The sequence below is a fragment of the Lithobates pipiens genome, unplaced genomic scaffold (assembly GCF_037356315.1).
Source record: "Lithobates pipiens isolate NorthernLeopardFrog02 unplaced genomic scaffold, aLitPip1_a1.2 Scaffold_23, whole genome shotgun sequence".
NCBI classification, from domain to species: domain Eukaryota; kingdom Metazoa; phylum Chordata; class Amphibia; order Anura; family Ranidae; genus Lithobates; species Lithobates pipiens.
This window is the reverse complement of record NW_027507785.1, coordinates 334,424,589-334,446,685: the sequence shown is the minus strand read 5'-3', so window position 1 is coordinate 334,446,685 and position 22,097 is coordinate 334,424,589. Positions and strand designations below refer to the sequence as shown.

At 49.7% G+C, this 22,097-nt stretch overlaps 1 protein-coding gene across 1 annotated transcript in view; it reads right to left on the bottom strand.

Annotated features, from left to right (window-relative positions):
* The window catches only part of ERI3 (ERI1 exoribonuclease family member 3), a gene marked incomplete in the record, with an annotated part of 403,278 nt that overhangs the window by 8,244 nt on the left and 372,937 nt on the right, over window positions 1-22,097 (bottom strand).

The window sequence follows — 22,097 nt, the reverse complement described above, 5'->3', positions numbered from 1 at the left end:
TCATCCTCTCACAGTGCCCCTCATCCTCTCACAGTGCCCCTCAACCTCCCACAGTGCCCCTCAACCTCCCACAGTGCCCCTCAACCTCCAACAGTGCCCCTCATCCTCCCACAGTGCCCCTCATCCTCTCACAGTGCCCCTCATCCTCTCACAGTGCCCCTCATCCTCTCACAGTGCCCCTCAACCTCCCACAGTGCCCCTCATCCTCTCACAGTGCCCCTCAACCTCCCACAGTGCCCCTCAACCTCCCACAGTGCCCCTCATCCTCCCACAGTGCCCCTCAACCTCTCACAGTGCCCCTCAACCTCCCACAGTGCCCCTCAACCTCCCACAGTGCCCCTCATCCTCCCACAGTGCCCCTCAACCTCTCACAGTGCCCCTCAACCTCCCACAGTGCCCCTCATCCTCCCACAGTGCCCCTCATCCTCCCACAGTGCCCCTCATCCTCCCACAGTGCCCCTCATCCTCCCACAGTGCCCCTCATCCTCTCACAGTGCCCCTCATCCTCTCACAGTGCCCCTCATCCTCTCACAGTGCCCCTCAACCTCCCACAGTGCCCCTCAACCTCCCACAGTGCCCCTCAACCTCCAACAGTGCCCCTCATCCTCCCACAGTGCCCCTCATCCTCTCACAGTGCCCCTCATCCTCTCACAGTGCCCCTCATCCTCTTACAGTGCCCCTCATCCTCTCACAGTGCCCCTCAACCTCCCACAGTGCCCCTCAACCTCCCACAGTGCCCCTCATCCTCTCACAGTGCCCCTCAACCTCCCACAGTGCCCCTCAACCTCCCACAGTGCCCCTCATCCTCTCACAGTGCCCCTCAACCTCCCACAGTGCCCCTCATCCTCTCACAGTGCCCCTCATCCTCTCACAGTGCCCCTCATCCTCTCACAGTGCCCCTCATCCTCTCACAGTGCCCCTCAACCTCCCACAGTGCCCCTCATCCTCTCACAGTGCCCCTCAACCTCCCACAGTGCCCCTCATCCTCTCACAGTGCCCCTCAACCTCCCACAGTGCCCCTCATCCTCTCACAGCGCCCCTCATCCTCTCACAGTGTCCCTCAACCACCCACAGTCCCCCTCATCCTCCCACAGTGCCCCTCAACCTCCCACAGTGCCCCTCATCCTCTCACAGTGCCACTCAACCTCTCAACCTTCCACAGTGCCCCTCATCCTCTCACAGTGCCCCTCAACCACCCACAGTCCCCCTCATCCTCCCACAGTGCCCCTCAACCTCCCACAGTGCCCCTCATCCTCTCACAGTGCCACTCAACCTCTCAACCTTCCACAGTGCCCCTCATCCTCTCACAGTGCCCCTCAACCTCCCACAGTGCCCCTCATCCTCCCACAGTGCCACTCAACCTCTCAACCTCCCACAGTGCCCCTCAACCTCCCACAGTGCCCCTCATCCTCCCACAGTGCCCCTCAACCTCCCACAGTGCCCCTCATCCTCCCACAGTGCCACTCAACCTCTCAACCTCCCACAGTGCCCCTCAACCTCCCACAGTGCCCCTCATCCTCCCACAGTGCCCCTCATCCTCCCACAGTGCCCCTCATCCTCCCACAGTGCCCCTCATCCTCTCACAGTGCCACTCAACCTTCCACAGTGCCCCTCATCCTCTCACAGTGCCCCTCAACCTCCCACAGTGCCCCTCAACCTCCCACAGTGCCCCTTATCCTCCCACAGTGCCCCTCATCCTCCCACAGTGCCCCTCATCCTCTCACAGTGCTCCTCAACCTCTCAACCTCCCACAGTGCCCCTCAACCTCCCACAGTGCCCCTCAACCTCCCACAGTGCCCCTCAACCTCCCACAGCGCCCCTCATCCTCCCACAGCGCCCCTCATCCTCCCACAGCGCCCCTCATCCTCCCACAGCGCCCCTCATCATCCCACAGTTCCCCTCATCCTCCCACAGTGCCCCTCAACCTCCCACAGTGCCCCTCATCCTCCCACAGTGCCCCTCATCCTCCCACAGTGCCCCTCATCCTCTCACAGTGCCCCTCAACCTCTCACAGTGCCCCTCAACCTCCCACAGTGCCCCTCATCCTCCCACAGTGCCCCTCATCCTCCCACAGTTCCCCTCATCCTCCCACAGTGCCACTCAACCTCCCACCATGCCCCTCATCCTCCCACAGTGCCCCTCAACCTTCCACAGTGCCCCTCATCCTCCCACAGTGCCCCTCATCCTCCCACAGTGCCACTCAACCTCCCACAGTGCCCCTCATCCTCCCACAGTGTCCCTCATCCTCCCACAGTGCCCCTCATCCTCCCACAGTGTCCCTCATCCTCCCACAGTGCCCCTCATCCTCACAGTGCCCCTCATCCTCTCACAGTGGCCCTCAACCTCCCACAGTGCCCCTCATCCTCTCACAGTGCCCCTCATCCTCTCACAGTGCCCCTCAACCTCCCACAGTGCCCCTCATCCTCTCACAGTGCCCCTCAACCTCCCACAGTGCCCCTCATCCTCTCACAGTGCTCCTCAACCTCCCACAGTGCCCCTCATCCTCTCACAGCGCCCCTCATCCTCTCACAGTGCCCCTCAACCACCCACAGTCCCCCTCATCCTCCCACAGTGCCCCTCAACCTCCCACAGTGCCCCTCATCCTCTCACAGTGCCACTCAACCTCTCAACCTTCCACAGTGCCCCTCATCCTCTCACAGTGCCCCTCAACCACCCACAGTCCCCCTCATCCTCCCACAGTGCCCCTCAACCTCCCACAGTGCCCCTCATCCTCTCACAGTGCCACTCAACCTCTCAACCTTCCACAGTGCCCCTCATCCTCTCACAGTGCCCCTCAACCTCCCACAGTGCCCCTCATCCTCCCACAGTGCCACTCAACCTCTCAACCTCCCACAGTGCCCCTCAACCTCCCACAGTGCCCCTCATCCTCTCACAGCGCCCCTCATCCTCTCACAGTGCCCCTCAACCACCCACAGTCCCCCTCATCCTCCCACAGTGCCCCTCAACCTCCCACAGTGCCCCTCATCCTCTCACAGTGCCACTCAACCTCTCAACCTTCCACAGTGCCCCTCATCCTCTCACAGTGCCCCTCAACCACCCACAGTCCCCCTCATCCTCCCACAGTGCCCCTCAACCTCCCACAGTGCCCCTCATCCTCTCACAGTGCCACTCAACCTCTCAACCTTCCACAGTGCCCCTCATCCTCTCACAGTGCCCCTCAACCTCCCACAGTGCCCCTCATCCTCCCACAGTGCCACTCAACCTCTCAACCTCCCACAGTGCCCCTCAACCTCCCACAGTGCCCCTCATCCTCCCACAGTGCCCCTCATCCTCCCACAGTGCCCCTCATCCTCTCACAGTGCCACTCAACCTTCCACAGTGCCCCTCATCCTCTCACAGTGCCCCTCAACCTCCCACAGTGCCCCTCAACCTCCCACAGTGCCCCTTATCCTCCCACAGTGCCCCTCATCCTCCCACAGTGCCCCTCATCCTCTCACAGTGCTCCTCAACCTCTCAACCTCCCACAGTGCCCCTCAACCTCCCACAGTGCCCCTCAACCTCCCACAGTGCCCCTCAACCTCCCACAGCGCCCCTCAACCTCCCACAGCGCCCCTCATCCTCCCACAGCGCCCCTCATCCTCCCACAGTGCCCCTCATCATCCCACAGTTCCCCTCATCCTCCCACAGTGCCCCTCAACCTCCCACAGTGCCCCTCATCCTCCCACAGTGCCCCTCATCCTCCCACAGTGCCCCTCATCCTCTCACAGTGCCCCTCAACCTCTCACAGTGCCCCTCATCCTCCCACAGTGCCCCTCATCCTCCCACAGTGCCCCTCATCCTCCCACAGTTCCCCTCATCCTCCCACAGTGCCACTCAACCTCCCACCGTGCCCCTCATCCTCCCACAGTGCCCCTCAACCTTCCACAGTGCCCCTCATCCTCCCACAGTGCCCCTCATCCTCCCACAGTGCCACTCAACCTCCCACAGTGCCCCTCATCCTCCCACAGTGCCCCTCATCCTCCCACAGTGTCCCTCATCCTCCCACAGTGCCCCTCATCCTCACAGTGCCCCTCATCCTCCCACAGTGCCCCTCAGAGTACATTGTATCTCTCTCTCTTTGCAGAGAAAAAATAAACATAACTGTGTAAAAAAATAAAATAGATAACAAATAAATACCTAGATCAAGGTTTTATCTAGGTCGTGCCAGGGTGTTTGGGTCATTTAAGGGTCAAAAGGTCAAGGCAAGGGTCAAAAATCATGATCAGTATATTTTGGGTAGGATTTATTATTAAAAAAAAAGCATCTTTGTACATTAGTATCGGTGTGTTGTCGGCAGGATATTGTTGTATATTGTTTCTGGGCCGTCCTCCGGGTACAAACACCGACTAACATACACATATGTGATATCACTGCGATCGTCAGGAGCGGGAGGATTTATTTTGAGTTATTCTTTGGTGGTAGGTTATGGTAGTAGCAAGAAATATACAGGGGGGAAAAAAAAAAACAGTTTTCCTTTAATGAAAAAAAAATAAATATCTGGAGCTATCCAAGCCGAATCTGTCCTGAAAAAAAAAAAGCGGTATAATCCCCCCGGATTCACATAGTAGTTGTAATACAGTTTTACTAACGCATGTCAAAGTTGCAAAATTGTGCTCAGGCATTAACATTGGTTTTACCCCGGGAAGGGGACAGAGGTATAGTAGTTATGTTTAACTGCTAACATTTGCAATTTTGAATTGTATTCTACTTCTAAAGCAATATAAATAGAAGAGCAGCTTACAGGAAGAGGGATAAATGGCGTCCTTCTGGTATCGGTGCAGAAGACAGAATAACTTCTTCCATAAGAGGCACTCTCCTTCGCTCACCACTTCCACCAAATACATTGACAGACCGCTCACCAACACGGATCTCTCCTGCAGATGTACTCTTGTGATGAAATGCGTCGGACGGAGCTTTGGACACTGATCTCGTTACGATACGGAAGTTGCGCCCGTACACATTTACGGTTTGCCAGCTCAGTTTTATTCTTATGGTATTTTTTTCGTATATTTGTCTGATGGATTTTCATACATTTTAATAATCTGATTTGTACGATCTTCCCCATTGGAGGATTTTTACAATTATTTTTGGGGGAGATATTTATAAGTCGTTCTTAGAACATCATGATCATCCTTGAAGTTGGCTGGTGTCCCTGGAACACGAGGGATTCTATCTTACAAGAGTAAATATTGACATCTGGCAATTGCCTTGATTAGTACCAGGTGGTGGCAGTGGATGTTTGTTGTTTTCGAGGAGTCTCACTCATCTTGCTGCACTGTGGATCACTGCGTGTGAATTTAACACCACATGCGGATCTGACCCCTGGAACCATTCGGATCGAATGTTTTGGTAAACGGCTTGTAAACATATTAGGTGGAGGTCTCTGAGATAAGAAAGGCCCAACTTATGGCAGAAAAGTTCTTCTGTCTCCAGCTCTGCCGTTCTTCATGCATGTATGCCCATGTTTATGAGGTCTAAGCTGCTGAGAAACATTCCGGTACATTCAGAATTTAGGATTCACCAAATAGAAGAGGAAAAAGAGGGTGAAGAGGACCTGTATAAATTTTGGGTGCACAAATGGGAGGGAGGAGCCATACCGAGGGGAGGGAGGGGCCATACGGAGGGGGGGAATATGCTTTGTTCAGAGTGTGGCTTTAAGGCAGAACTCATTTTTATGTTTTTTGCATTAAGGCCCGCAGAGCATTTTATCTACAATCAATATGTCAAGGTTTGTATGGAGGTACCCCCAGCCTCAGGCTTGTATGGAGGCACCCCCAGCCTCAGGCTTGTATGGAGGTACCCCCAGCCTCAGGCTTGTATGGAGGTACCGCCAGCCTCAGGCTTGTATGGAGGTACCGCCAGCCTCAGGCTTGTATGAAGGTACCCCCCAGCCTCAGGTTTGTATGGAGGTACCCCCCAGCCTCAGGTTTGTATGAAGGTACCCCCCAGCCTCAGGTTTGTATGGAGGTACCCCCCAGCCTCAGGTTTGTATGGAGGTACCCCCCAGCCTCAGGTTTGTATGGAGGTACCCCCCAGCCTCAGGTTTGTATGGAGGTACCGCCAGCCTCAGGTTTGTATGAAGGTACCCCCCAGCCTCAGGTTTGTATGGAGGTACCCCCCAGCCTCAGGTTTGTATGGAGGTACCCCCCAGCCTCAGGTTTGTATGAAGGTACCCCCCAGCCTCAGGTTTGTATGGAGGTACCCCCCAGCCTCAGGTTTGTATGGAGGTACCCCCAGCCTCGGGTTTGTATGGAGATACCCCCAGCCTCAGGTATGTATTGAGGTAACCCTGGCTTTAGGTTTAAATGAAGGTACCTCCAGCCTCAGATTTGTATGGAGGTACCCCCAGCCTTGGGTATGTATGGAGGTACTCCCGGCCTCAGGTTTATATGAAGTTACCCCCCGCCTCGGGTATGTATGGAGGTTTCCCCAGCCTCGGGTTTATATGGCGATACCCCCGGCCTTAGATTTATATAAAAGGTACCCCCAGCCTCGGGCATGTATGGAGATACAGAATGTCTGTTGGGGTGTTGGAGGAAATTCTTGATGTCAGGGTATTAGGTGTAATCATGGACAAAATCATTTCTGCCCCAAATCCAACTGTTGTTCAATTCTTACCACCTTTACCTTAGTGATATTTCCAAAATCTGCCCCTTCTTCACCAATGACATCTCAAAGTTACTAATTCACTCCTTGTTACCTCTCGTCTCGACTATTGCAACTCCCTCCTTAGTGTGTCTCCACACAGACCATCACCCCTTCAGTCTATTATGAATGCTGCTGCCAGACTCATCCACCTTCCCAACCGCTCAATGCCTGCTACCCCTCTCTGCCAATCCCTCCACTGGCCACCATTCAGTGTCCGCCACCCCTCTCCGCCAATCCCTACACTGGCCTCCATTCAGTGTCCACCACCCCTCTCTGCCAAACCCCCACTGGTCTCTAGTCAGTGTCCTCCACCCCTCTCTACCAATCCCTGCCCTTGGCTTCCATTCATTGTCCTCCACCCCACCACTGGCCTGCATTCAGTGTCCTCCACCCCACTCTGCCAATCCTTCCACTGGCCTGCATTCAGTGTCCTCCACCCCTCTCTGCCAATCCTTCCACTGGCCTCCATTCAGTGTCCTCAATCCCTCTCTGCCAATCCCTCCACTGGCCTCCATTCAGTGTCCTCAATCCCTCTCTGCCAATCCATCCACTGGCCTCCATTCAGTGTCCTCCACCCCTCTCTGCCAATCTTTCCACTGGCCTCCATTCAGTGTTCTCCACACCTCTCTTCCAATCCCTCCCTTGGCTTCCATTCAGTATCCTCCACCCATCTATGCCAATCCCTCTACTGGCCTCCATTCAGTGCCCATTGCCCCATTCTGAAAATTCCTTTCACTGGCCTCTGCTCACCCAACTTTCTCTAACACACTCATGACCAGTTCCAATGCTCACCTGCAGGACTTCCCCAGAGCCTCTCCCATTCTTTTGAACACCCTACCCCAATCTGTCCAGCTATCTCCTACTCTGTCCACCTTCAGATGATCCCTGAATTCTCTTCAGGGAAGCCTATCCCACCTCCACTTAACAATTGAACTTCTACCTTATTCTTCAGCTCATACCCCTCAGTTTTTACCTTTTGTATCTTTTGCCCCTCCCTTTTAGATTGTAAGCTCTCAAAAACTGAAGCCTCCTAACCATCATTTAATTTATCCTTTAGTTTGAAGGGGGTGGAGATATACTCCTGCCAACAACACTTTTTAAAAAAATGAGTCAAAGCCTCCAGTGGTCAACCAGAATTAAAATACTGGTTGAAGGTCGACCTTTATAAAACAGAATAAGGAACCGGAGGAAGATTGATTTTTTTTATTGTCCCTCTGAAGGTCGGTGGACTTTGGTGAAGTCAAGAAAAACATGAATTTGAGATCATTTTGTGTCTCCGTTATTTCAGATCTTCGTTGTCCTCAAGCTTTGGATGGATCTGAGTCTATGTGCCGGAAAGTTTATTCTTCAGCTCACCCCCCTCAGTTATCACCTTTTGTATCACTTGCTTCTCCCTTTTAGATTGTAAGCTCTCACAATCAGAAGCCTCCAAACCATCATTTGGTTCATCCTGAGTTTGAAGGGGGGGTGGAGATATTTAAAAAAAAAAAAAGCGCTGTTGGCAGGATTATATCTCCACCACCCTTCAAACTCAGAACAAATCAAATGATGGTTAGGAGTCTTCTGATTGTGAGAGCTTACAATCTAAAAGGGAGTGGCAAGTGATACAAAAGGTAATAATTGTGAGGGGGGTGAGCTGAAGAGTAAACATTCCGGCATGTAGACTCAGATCCCTCCAAAGCTTGAGGACAACGAAGATCTGAAATAACGGAGACACAAAATGATCTCAAATTCATGTTTTTCTTGACTTCATCAAAGTCCGCCGACCTTCGGAGGGACAAAAAATAAATGAAAATAAATCTTCCGCCGGTTCCTTATTTTGTTTTCTAAAGGCCGACCCTCAACCTGTATTTTAATTCTGGTTGACCGCTGGAGGCTTTGACTCATTTTTAAAAAAAAATGCTGTTGGCAGGATTATGAGTCAAAGCCTCCAGTGGTCAACCAGAAGGAAAATACCAGTTGAGGTTTGGGCCTTTATAAAGCAGAATAAGGAATCGGATGAAGTTTGATTTTGATTTTTTTTGGTCCTTCCGAAGGTCGTGGACTTTGATGAAGTCAAGAAAAATATGAGTTTGAGATCATTTTGTGTCTCCGTTATTTCAGATCTTAATTGTCCTCAAGCTTTGGACGGATCTGAGTCTACATGCCGGAATGTTTAGTCTTCGGCTCACCCCCCCCTACAGTTATTACCTTTTGTATCACTTGCGGCTCCCTTTTAGATTGTAAGCTCTCACAATCAGAAGCCTCCTAACCATCATTTGATTCATCCTGAATTTGAAGGGGGTTGGAGATATAATCCTGCCAACAGCGCTTTTTAAAAAAAAAATGAGTCAAAGCCTCCAGTGGTCAACCAGAACAAAAATACCAGTTGAGGTTCGGGCTTTTATAAAGCAGAATAAGGAATGGGATGAAGTTGATTTTGATTTTTTTGGTCCCTCCGATGGTCGTGGACTTTGATGAAGTCAAGAAAAACGTGAGTTTGAGATCATTTCGTGTCTCCGTTATTTCAGATCTTCGTTGTCCTCAAGCTTTGGACGGATCTGAGTCTACATGCCGGAATGTTTATTCTTCAGCTCACAGTTATTACCTTTTGTATCACTGTATCGCTCCCTTTTAGATTGTAAGCTCTCACGATCAGAAGCCTCCTAACCATCATTTGATTCATCCTGAGTTTGAAGGGTGGGGTGGAGATATAATCCTGCCAACAGCACTTTTTAAAAGAAAATTAGTCAAAGCCTCCAGTGGTCAACCAGAAGGAAAATACCAGTTGAGGTTCGGGCTTTTATAAAGCAGAATAAGGAACCGGATATGAAGTTGATTTTGATATTTTTGGTCCCTCCGAGGGTCGGAGGACTTTGATGAAGTCAAGAAAAATATGAGTTTGAGATCATTTTGTGTCTCCGTTATTTAAGATCTTCATTGTCCTCCAAGCTTTGGACGGATCTGAGTCTACATGCCGGAATGTTTATTCTTCAGCTCACAGTTATTACCTTTTGTATCACTTGCCGCTCCCTTTTAGATTGTAAGCTCTCACAGTCAGAAGCCTCCTAACCATCATTTGATTCGTCCTGAGTTTGAAGGGTGGTGGAGATCTAATCCTCCCAACCAGTGGCGTAACTAGAACCTTCAGGGCCCCGATGCAAGAAACCATGAAGGGCCCCCTGAACCCCAGCCAGGGCCCTTCCCTCCGAGTCCGGCGGTGGAACTCCAGGGCTTGGTCACAGGTATGACCTTTGTGAGCCCTGTAGTTCCACCACTGGCATCAGTAGTTTTTTTTTTATTATTTTTTTTTCTCTGGCTGGGGAGAACAGACATCGGACTGAGCGGCAATGCATGGAGAGGGGTACTCTGAGTAGCCGGGTAGTCACCCTCCACCTCCAGCCACCCGTGTGCATGGTGCACTGGTACCCCTAGCTGCCTATGCTGCTGCCGGCCATATGTAGAGGGGGCTGCATGGGCCCCCTGCAGCACAGGGCCCAGTTGTGGTCGCGACTGCTGCACCCCCTATAGTTACGCCCCTGCTCCCAACAGCGCTTTTTAAAAAAAAAATTGTCAAAGCTTCCAGTGGTCAACCAGAACAAAAATACCAGTTGAGGTTCGGGCTTTTATAAAGATGAATAAGGAATCGGATGAAGTTGATTTTGATATTTTTGGTCCCTCCGAAGGTCGTGGACTTTGATGAAGTCAAGAAAAACGTGAATTTGAGATAATTTTGTGTCTCCGTTATTTCAGATCTTCATTGTCCTCAAGCTTTGGACGGATCTGAGTCTACATGCCGGAATGTTTTCTCCACGCTTACATGTGTACACGGATATAGGAGACGTGTTGTATACTGGAAGGGTAAAGAGGACGCCGTGCTATCAGCGCTGAGTTAAGGTCACCTACAGCCAAAGAAAAAAAAAAAAAAAACTTTTAATTAAACTTAAAGCTCTTTGCGCTGCCTGGGGCTCCGCGTTCCAGGTCTAGTTAAATTTTTCGCATATGACAGAGCCGGCAGCTCCCCGAACAGGACGACAAGTCATTCCGGTAATTTTGAGCTAATGGACAGGGTTATGTCCCCAATAACTTAGCCATGAATTGGGCTGCACAGCGGCGGGATCATTGCTCTGGACTGACAGCGCCTGAATCCCATCACTGCGCACGGAACGCACTTGGCTGCAGGCGGCGGAGACGGAGAGATCCAGGAGGTATTAACTCTTCCTAATGGACAACGCGCATCGGCTGCTGAACGGGGAGGACGAAGATTGAAGAGCCGAAGAGGAGAAAAAAACTTTCCCTGCTCAAATCTGCTTCCGTGACGAGAGGAATATATATAAAAAAAAAAGACGGCGATCGCCCCAACTGCGCTCATCTTCAGAGGGGCCGAGCTGCGCCGCAGTGTGGGGTTTCAGGCTGACCATAGACCGGAACCCCGCCCCCCCCCCCCGATGCTCACAGGAACATCTGAATTTATAGATGCAAAGGTGACATGCCGTGTCTAATCCCATTGTAAATCCTAGCCAAAAATAAAAGAAGATAGATTAAATATCTCATTAAAATAAAAACAGCCTTTGCTTGCTGCAACGTTCACCTTCAATCCAGAGATTTACCCCTTGCAGTACTTATTTTCTGCCACTAGGTGTCCTCAGACTGATGGCCTGCATCATTCATCAAACTTCCTCTGAGCCCAGGTCATGCTGGATGAGAAAAAGCACAGTAATGAGCGCTTTCCCCCTTCTCTGCAACTCTGCTCTCTTCTCCTATAAGCATGCTTCTTGTCAGTACCCTACAGTACTTCTTTTCTGCCACTAGATGTCCTCAGTTTGCTGGCATCATTCAACCCACAGCCTCTGAGCCCAGGTCATCCTGGATGAGAAAGAGCACAGTAATGAGCGCTCTCCTTTTCTCTGTCACTCTGCTCTCTCCTGCTTCTGTCAGCACATGAACTGCTTTGCTCCTGGTGCCACTTCTTCCTCTCACATTCTAGCCCTGCTGTACAGAGGCTGATGTCAGCTCACATTCTGCTACTTACACTGCCTCTATGTAAAGCATACATTCAGAAAAATCAGGATTATTACAGAGCTGCATCCATGTGTGTCTTTTATATCTGCATGGAGTTCAGCATTAGAGCCCAATCCTCAGAGATAATGAAGGGAGTAGGGAATGGAGTAGGGAGTGGAGTAGGGAATGGAGTAGGGAATGGAGTAGGGAATGGAGTAGGGAATGTAGTAGGGAATGGAGTAGGGAAGGCCGGGCCCCCGTCAGGTCTCTGTGAAATGACGTCACCAGTTTATAAGGATTTCTTGCCATTGTTTTATACATTTCAGAGGAACGAGAAAAGAGGGAAGGACACGCCCATATTGGGGTATATGTAGCGTGAACAGGACACACCCACAGTGTATGTGGAGAAGACAAGGCACACCCACAGTAGGGTGTAAGTGGAGAAAGTAGGGCACTTCCACAGTGGGGTGTAAGTAGAGAGGGCAGGGCATGCTCACAGTGGGATGTATGTGGAAAAAGCACACACCCACAATGAGGTGTATGTGGAGAGGGCAAGGCAGGCACACAGTGGGGTGTATGTGGAGTGGGTAAGGCAAGCACACAGTGGGGTGTATGTGGAGTGGGTAAGGCAAGCACACAGTGGGGTGTATGTGGAGTGGGCAAGGCAAGCACACAGTGGGGTGTATGTGGAGTGGGTAAGGCAGGCACACAGTGGGGTGTATGTGGAGTGGGTAAGGCAAGCACACAGTGGGGTGTATGTGGAGTGGGCAAGGCAAGCACACAGTGGGGTGTATGTGGAGTGGGTAAGGCAAGCACACAGTGGGGTGTATGTGGAGTGGGCAAGGCAAGCACACAGTGGGGTGTATGTGGAAAAGGGACACACCCACAATGGGGTGTATGTGGAGTGGGTAAGGCAAGTACAAAGTGGGGTGTATGTGGAGAGGGCAAGGCAAGAGCTCAGTGGGGTGTATGTGGAAACGGAAGAACAAGCCCACAACTCAGTGTATGTGGAGAGGGCAGGGCACACCCACGGTGGGGTATATGTGGACAGGACAGATACGCCCACAATGGGGTGTGTGGAAAGAAGAGGACATGGGGGGGGTTGGTTTTGTAGGTGGTTCTGGCCCATGATTGGCCGCAGAGATCTGTGTGTATTATGACCCGGCACCAGCCGGCTGATTCTTGGCGGACGTGCGACTCGCTGCTGCCAAGACGGCGGCTTCAGCTCACTAAATCACTTAGGAAGAACGGATTCCCATCCAGAGCGCGGTAAACACGCTTATTATAATTATCCGCACATCAAAAAAATAAATAAAATAACAATGGCAGAACAGGCTGCTAATATGCAATTACAGGTCCTCATTGATTTTCCCATGTAATCTGCAGCGACTGATTTAATAACACATCGAATGCCGCCGTGCTCTGGGGAGGCCAAACCGGAGATTTTTATAAACTCCAATCAGAGACAAAAAAGATACAATGTCCGCGTTTGGGGATCACATGGCAATACAGGCCGCCGGCGCCTCCAAAACCTGGACCCCGGGCGCATGCAGGACCATCATCTGAGCCGATCGCCCCCCCCCCCCCCCCCCCCAGGTCCTGTCATGTTCAGAAGACATTTACATCAATGAATATTCATGTATTGTGATGATCTCATCTCATATACAGCTGATGCCTGTTTAGAGGCCCGGTGCTGACATTGTTTCTTTGACACACCAAGAGAACCTGTCTTGAACCTACAATGCAGGACAGTCGAGGAATAAATGTGCTGAATGAGTCACAGAGGGAACACTATATAGTCACTATGGCCAAACGTTTGTGCACACTGGACCATCGCACATATATGAGCTTGCTGGATAACCCATTCCAAAACTATGGGCAGTAATATGGAGTTGTGTTCTCCTGCCGTGACCATTAATTTGGAGTTGCCACCCCCCACAGCCAGTAATATGGAGTTGCCCCTTCCTCTGTGGCCATTAGTATGAAGTTAACCTACCCCACGGCAATTCATATGGCGTTACCTTCTCCACTCGTGTGCATTAATGTGGAGTTGCCCTCTCCTCCCATGGTCATTAATATGGAGTGTCCCTTCCTTCCATGACCGTTAATATGGAGTGCGCCTTCCTTCTGTGGCCATTAATATGGAGTGGCCATTAATATGGAGTGCCCCTTCCTTTCGTGGCCATTAATATGGAGTGCCCCTTCCTTTCGTGGCCATTAATATGGAGTGCCCCTTCCTTTCATGGCCATTAATATGGAGTGCCCCTTCCTTCCATGGCCATTAATATGTAGTGCGCCTTCCTTCTGTGGCCATTAATATGGAGTGCGCCTTCCTTTCGTGGCCATTAATATGGAGTGCCCCTTCCTTCCATGGCCATTAATATGGAGTGCGCCTTCCTTTCATGGCCATTAATATGGCGTGCCCCTTCCTTCCATGGCCATTAATATGGCGTGCACCTTCCTTCTGTGGCCATTAATATGGAGTGCCCCTTCCTTTCGTGGCCATTAATATGGAGTGCCCCTTCCTTTTGTGGCCATTAATATGGAGTGTCGCTTCCTTTCGTGGCCATTAATATGGAGTGCCCCTTTCTTTCCTGGCCATTAAAGTGGAAGTAAACCCATGGATTTAAACAGTTGAAAAAAAAAGGCATGCCGGGAATGCTAACTGCCCATTGGCTGTGCTCTCAGCCAAACTATCAAACCATCCAATGGTTGGTGTCATAACGAATCACATGTGCAGCACCATAGCAGTTGAAGATTAAACAGAGGCAAAGATGGCAGCTTCCTTGGCTGAAAACGATAGGGAAGTTTACTTCCACTTTAATATGAAGTGCCCCTTCCTTCCATGGTCATTAATATGGCGTGCCCCTTCCCTCCATGGTCATTAATATGGCGTGCCCCTTCCCTCCATGGTCATTCATATTATGTTGCCCTCCCCCATGGCCAATAATATAGAGCTACCACTTTCACCTCTTAATATAGTTACCCTCTCCCTCAATGGCTATTAATATGGAGTTACTCCCTCCCTCCACGACCATTATTAATGAGTTGTTACTTTTTGTGGCTACAATTTCATCCACTCTTCTGGGAAGGTTTTCCAAAGAATTTTGGAGGGTGTCTGTTGGAATTTGTGACCATTTGTGAGGTCAGGTACAGATGTTGGATAAAAAGAACTGGCACACCGACTGGGCACTCTATTGTATCCCATTGAGAGGAGGGCACATGGACAGGGCACACTACTGGATCCCTGGGAGAGGAAGGTACACAGACTGGGCACTCTATTGGATCCCAGAGATAGGAAGGCACAAGGACTGGGCACTCCATTAGATCTCAGGGAGAGGAGGGCACGTGGATTGGGCACTCTATTGGATCCCAGAGAGAGGAAGGCACACAGACTGGGCACTCCATTGGATTTTAGGGAGAGAAAAAGTCACACGAACTGGGCACTCTATTGGAAAGCTGATGGATCCCTGGGAGAGGAAGGCACATGGACCTGGCATTCCATTGGAGAACTAATGGTTCCCAGGGAGAGGAAGGCACATGGACCTGGCACTCCTTTGGAGAGCTGTTAGATCACAGAGAGAGGAAGCCAGACAGATTGGGCACTTCTTTTAATTCCAGGGAGAGAGGATGTCTCTCTGGGCATTCTATTGGAGAGCTGATAGATCCCTGGAAGACGGTAGCAAACGAACCAGGCACTCCATTGGAGAGCTGTCCCAAGAGAGGAAGCCAGACAGATTGGACACTCCTTTCAATTCCAAGTAGAGAGGAAGTCTCTCTGGACACTCTATTGGAGAGCTGATAGATCCCTGGAAGACGGTAGCAAACGAACCAGGCACTCCATTGGAATGCTGACGGATGGCTCCCTGGGAATGGAAGTCACACAAGCTGCACACTCCATTGTAAAGCTAATGCACCCCAAGGGTAGAGAAAGGCACATGGAATGGGCACTCCATTGGAGAGTAGATGAGTCCCAGGGTAGAGGAAGAGTGAGAGACTGTCACCAGAACACAATGGATCTCCATGGGAGTGCTGGTGACATTTTCTCGCTTTGACTATTTACGGTTTCAGTCCGTGGTCACTTCAGCACCCACTTATAAACACAGCCATTTCTACAAGAAACGTGTGCATTGGGAATAGCGTGTTGGAACCAGGGTAGAAGAAAGCACACGGGACTGGGCACTCTATTGGAGAACTGATGGTTCCCAGAGAGAGGAAGGCACATGGACCTTGCATTCCATTGAAGAGCTGGTAGACCCCAGGGGGAGGGATGAGCTGACCAGTTCATAATTGTTTTGTTACTCAGCGTATGGCTAAATATTATCCAATCACTTCAGCACCCACTTATAAACACAGCCATTTCAACAAGAAAAGTGTGCATTGGGAATAGCGCGTTGGAACCAGGGTAGAAGAAAGCACACGGGACTGGGCACTCCATTGGAGAACTGATGGTTCCCAGACAGAGGAAGGCACATGGACCTTGCATTCCATTGAACAAACAGAAACCTGTTATGTTGATATACAGTTGGGACACCCAGCTATCTATACACCCAACTAGTCCATGATTTTGGTGCCACTACACCTGCCAAGTTGGGAGCAAAACTCAAAGCCGCCACTCACCGCATACAAAGATTTCCCATTGGTTGCTGCAACCACACACTGCTTTTCTCCCCACTTAATGCAACGCCTTCCTGGCAGTGTATTAACAATGTAAAAGAAAAAATAATTAACGAGAACAGAATGAACTCGATAGACAAAAGTCCTTGAAACGCGAATATTATTCTATATTTTACAGGATGGAAGGGCTATAAAAGAGGTTGATTCACGATGGAATTTAACATAAAAGGAGCCGTGAGTCATCCTGAACTTTGATCACAAAACGTATTTTAACTGGAGCGGAAATGACACCTGAATCAGAACTCATGATGAGGAGAGAAAAAAAATGTACAGGCCATTCAAGAAAAACTCACCAAACGCAAATGAGATATTAACACCGAGACCTTAGAACGCCGGTCACCCAAGTACATGTTCTTCCTGGTGGATCCCACTGCATCATGCTCCCCGTTTTTTACTTTTTGTGAGTAGAACATTTTTACGTTTATCAAATTGGTGTCTAGAAAACCAAATCTTCATGAATAAAATATAAAATGTTCCCAAATTCAATAGAGATCCTACAAATAATTGCCATAGAAATATGAATTTCTCTAAATTGTAATTTGTTTTAGTGAATTCCTAGGATTGGGACGCGGTGACTCTTCACAGGACGCTTTGTAGTTTTCTCGGCTAACCCTGGACTGACCCATTCCATCCTCGGCACAGCATTAAATCAATCTGCCTGATTATTACAATATCAATAGACAATATTCTTACAATAAACATATTGATTTTTCAGTGTGGTGTATGAAATGGGGGGCGGGTGGTGGTGGTGGAGGGAAGAGGAGGAGGCCCGTCTATTATTCTTTAATAAATCTATAACCGGCCATCCGTCTTGGCTCATAAAGGAAATATCCCCAAAATGCTGCCGGTAGTTTATATTCATTAGGCCTATTGAATACAAAGTAATATGTTTATGTAGGACATTGCGGTAATGTGATAAGCCGTCCGTGGATCAGCCAGAAATCCACTTAGCAGCTCTGTCAGTCTGACAAGAAAAATGTGGCCATAACGGGAGCGCCGAAATGATGGGGGTTCATGGAAGAGCGGCCCGGCGGCGGGGGTAAATCTCAGGGCAGGACTGCAAGCACATCAGTCAAGATTCGGGACACCCCCAGAGTACAGAAAGCAGATTGTCGCTGCTCAACCAACGTCGGAAAGGAGTCAACTGGTAACCCGACCGCCAACGGAGCGAATGTTCCTTCTGAAAAGCTTCAAATTCGGCACAGACAAAGCGATTCTCGGTACACGTAGACTTCTCCTCCTTTCCGAAATATTAATGTTTTAGAAAGTCCAACATTAAGTCTCTGCTAACACCATGCAGGTGTGATGGAGGGCCCGCGTGTGTTTGCGTTCTGCATGCAATTCAGGCAAGTCCCGCATAGGGCAGCCCATTCATGTGCAAGAAAAGGAATCCAAGGCCATTTTGAAAAATCACACCGCACCAAATGACATGCATGGCACCAATGCGCGTCTGCTAAAGCGCAGTGAGCCTCTGTGCATGTCGAGAAAGCGCGCAATTTTGCACAAATGTGAACTTAGCCATTGTAAACACGGTCGGAGATTCTGACGGAATGTGTCGGATAATCCGACTGTGTGTGGTCTGCATCGGAATGTTTCCGTCGGACCCAATTTTCCAACTTGTTGGAAATATTTTCCGACCAACTGGGCCGATCGGACATACTCCGATCATGTGTAGAGAATTTTGATCGGACAAAGTGCCACGCATGCTCAGATCAATTTCCTACATCAAAGTTATTGGCTACTAGCCTGAATGTAGTCCCATCGTAACGAAATTACGTCATTATTATTATTATTATTCAAGATTTATATAGCGCCAGCAATTTACGCAGCGCTTTGCAATATAAAAGGGAGACAATACAGTTACAATACAATTAAATACAAGAGGATTAAGAGGGCCCTGCTTCAGAAGAGCTTACAATCTAAAAGGGTGGGGCAGGTGGTACAGAAGGTTATCACTGTCGGGAATGAGTTGATGGAAGTGGTAGGAGATTAGTTTGAGACGTGATAGGCTTCCCTGAATAGATGAGTTTTCAGGGATCGCCTGAAGGTAGCAAGAGTAGGGGGATAGCCGGACCGTTGGGGGTAGCGAGTTCCAGAGGATTGGAGAGGCTCTGGAGAAATCCTGGAGACAAGTGTGGGAGGAGGAGACGAGAGAGCTTGAGAGTAGGAGGTCTTGAGAAGAACGTCATCACGTTCTGAAAGATCAGATTTTTCGACAACTTAGTCCGACCGTGTGTATGCAACAGTTTCGGACAAGATCTGCCGGACAAAATCGGACAAAATCCATGTGTACAGGGGCTTAGACTTATACTCTCAGTTCTCCTCCCCCTGTATATGTCCTCTCCCAAAAAAAAAAAAAAAATCGTCTTTAGGCCCCCTATGACATTATTATAGGGGATACAACGCTGTTCAGCCCATCGGGGATGGGAGCAGAGATCCTAGAGGGTGAGGTGGGTCGGAACGACAGTTCCCATGGTCCCTTGCCTGCATGCCGTCTCAATACGACTGTAGGTGGTTCTGCAAGCAAGCTAAGTTGGTCAGAGTTTAGTTTAGTTTAATTAGTAAATTCTCGCTGTCAGAAGGTTACATTTTCTAATCAATGTTCGTTTTCGACCGTAGTGATTAGAAAACTCAAAGGAGCAGAATGGAAACATTTTCTCGAATTAATGACTTTCGAACAGTGGAGATTTGTTTTTGTTTTTTGGTTTGGGACGGTCCAATTTTTCCCAAATCAAATGTCAAGATCAAAACGGAAGTTTAAAGAATTTATGAATAACATTTCTCAAGCCATTGAATGTGCTGGTCAGAATTTACATGGCCACTTGTAGTCTCCGATGGTGTGACAGGGTGACAACACAGGTGCACAGTTGGGAGACAGGGAGAGAGCGTTGTCACCCTATACCAGGAAGTGCCTGAACAAGGACCTTCATTGCATGATTACTAAGGATTAATGAATACGGCAAGTTTTAAAATACAGAAAACTACTTTTGAAATAACATTGACCCCCTGGGCTATGTCTGGCAGAGGTTTCTCTGCTGAGAGCACGCTCCCATGACAGCTCCCAGTTTCTAGTAATGGTGGAGAACCAGTAGGACTGGTTCCTGATCTTGTGACCACTGTGATAGCCAATGATTGAAGGTCACATGATTGGGCCGTTCTTCCCAACCTCTGGGAATAAAACCGTGTTAAAGGGACATTGGGGTTAGCCAGAAAGAACTGCCTGATCTTGTGACCACTTTGACAACCAATGAGGTCACATGATTGGGCTGTCCTATGAAGAAAAATCTCTGAGGAACAATTCCAACACCTTGTGTGCAAAATCTGAACAAAACTCTGGATAGCCGCACTCCGGATTGAGTAAAAAAAAAAGTGCCTTTATTTCTTCAAATGCAAGTGCAAAACTCCATTGAACAACACATCACAGCAAAGGAGAACAAAAAAGAGAACAAAAAAATAGAACAAGATGCTGACGCGTTTCACGCTACAAACAGCGCTTACTCATAATTCCAACACCTTGTTGTATCTATGCCACAAAGAATGAAGGCCAAAGGGGGTCCAACCCGCTACTAGCAAGGGGGACCTAATAAAGAGGGTCCAACCCACTACTAGCAAGGTGGACCTAATAAAGAGGGTCCAACCCGCTACTAGCAAGGTGGACCTAATAAAGAGGGTCCAACCCGCTACTAGCAAGGTGGACCTAATAAAGAGGGTCCAACTCACTATTAGCAAGGTGAGCCTAATAAAGGGGGTCCAACCTGCTACTAGAAAGGGGGGCCTAATAAAGGGGGTCCAACCTGCTACTAGCAAGGGGGGCCTAATAAAGGGGGTCCAACCTGCTACTAGCAAGGGGGGCCTAATAAAGGGGGTCCAACCCGCTACTAGCAAGGGGGACCTAATCAAGAGGGTCCAACCCGCTACTAGGAAGGTGGACATAATAAATAGGGTCCAACCCGCTACTAGGAAGGTGGACCTAATAAAGAGGGTCCAACTCACTATTAGCAAGGTGAGCCTAATAAAGGGGGTCCAACCTGCTACTAGCAAGGGGGGCCTAATAAAGGGGGTCCAACCTGCTACTAGCAAGGGCAGCCTAATAAAGAGGGTCCAACCTGCTACTAGCAAGGGGGGTCTAATAAAGGGGGTCCAACCTGCTACTAGCAAGGTGGACCTAATAAAGAGGGTCCAACCCGCCACTAGCAAGGTGGACCTAATAAAGAGGGTCCAACTCACTATTAGCAAGGTGAGCCTAATAAAGGGGGTCCAACCTGCTACTAGCAAGGGGGGCCTAATAAAGGGGGTCCAACCCGCTACTAGCAAGGTGAGCCTAATAAAGGGGGTCCAACCTGCTACTAGCAAGGGGGGCCTAATAAAGGGGGTCCAACCTGCTACTAGCAAGGGCAGCCTAATAAAGAGGGTCCAACCTGCTACTAGCAAGGGGGGTCTAATAAAGGGGGTCCAACCTGCTACTAGCAAGGTGGACCTAATAAAGAGGGTCCAACCCGCTACTAGCAAGGTGGACCTAATAAAGAGGGTCCAACTCACTATTAGCAAGGTGAGCCTAATAAAGGGGGTCCAACCTGCTACTAGCAAGGGGGGCCTAATAAAGGGGGTCCAACCTGCTACTAGCAAGGGGGGCCTAATAAACGGGGGGTCCAACCAGATACTAGCAAGGGGGGCCTAATAAAGAGGGTCCAACTCACTATTGGCAAGGTGAGCCTAATAAAAGGGGTCCAACCTGCTACTAGCAAGGGGGGCCTAATAAAGGGGGTCCAACCTGCTACTAGCAAGGGGGCCTAATAAAGGGGGTCCAACCCACTACTAGCAAGGTGGGCCTAATAAAGTGGCCGGTGAGTGTATAGTTCTGGTTTAAGGGTGCAGAGAGTAATGCATTGTTTGTTTAGGAGGGTAGGTGCAACAAACACCTTTTCCACTTAGGATTTAAGTGATTGGGTTTACACCTACTGTAAGAGGTTACGGAGATCACATTGATAAGTTTCTATCATATGTAATCCTGAACTCTTCCGTCCTCTATAAGGAAGCTATTTGGGGATCCCTTCACCTGAACATACCCTCGTCAGGAAGGGCCATGGAAGGCTTTGTTAACACTACACGGTGTACAGCTCGGTGCCCCCGGTGAGCCGCACGCAGTGATGAAAGAGTCATGTTCCACCAGCACATCTCATCAACGCCTCTCAAAGCCGCGGCCTCGGTAATTTGCTCATTTGACGGAGGCAGAAGCGGCCTCCGGAAAGACGGATCACTGGCGGCTGTGGAGCTGAGCAGGTCCATATTTAAGCTGTCGCCATGTTTTATGGTCTGTACAAGCTCCGAGCCGCAGAGGGATGAGAAGCCATCCGTCAATGTTAAAATGGCAGATTGCAGGTAATGAATACAGCGGCGGCCTCTCTCCACCATGCAGGTCACACGCACCCCCCACCCCCCCGAGCCCAAATCCTTTTCAGCCTGCAATGAGGCTTCTGGGGGGACGATGGCTCAAAGCCTCCAAATCTCATGGACGCGGCGGAGATCAGAGTGACTGGAACCAAAAACAAAAATTGATGTTGTGTATTTTCAGATATAAAACTCCTTCTAACAAATGTTCCCAGCTGGGGGAGGGGGGGGGGGAAATAGGGATTTCCATGATCCCGAATGTCCTTCTAACACATGGTTGGGCCCCCGCAGGGGGTGTGACAAAGAAGTTATTCTGTTCTGGGCTGCCTGGTCTTTATTTCCAGGCCCAAACATGCAGATAAAACAGGAGAAAATCTGAAGATCAGAATTCAATTATAACTTCA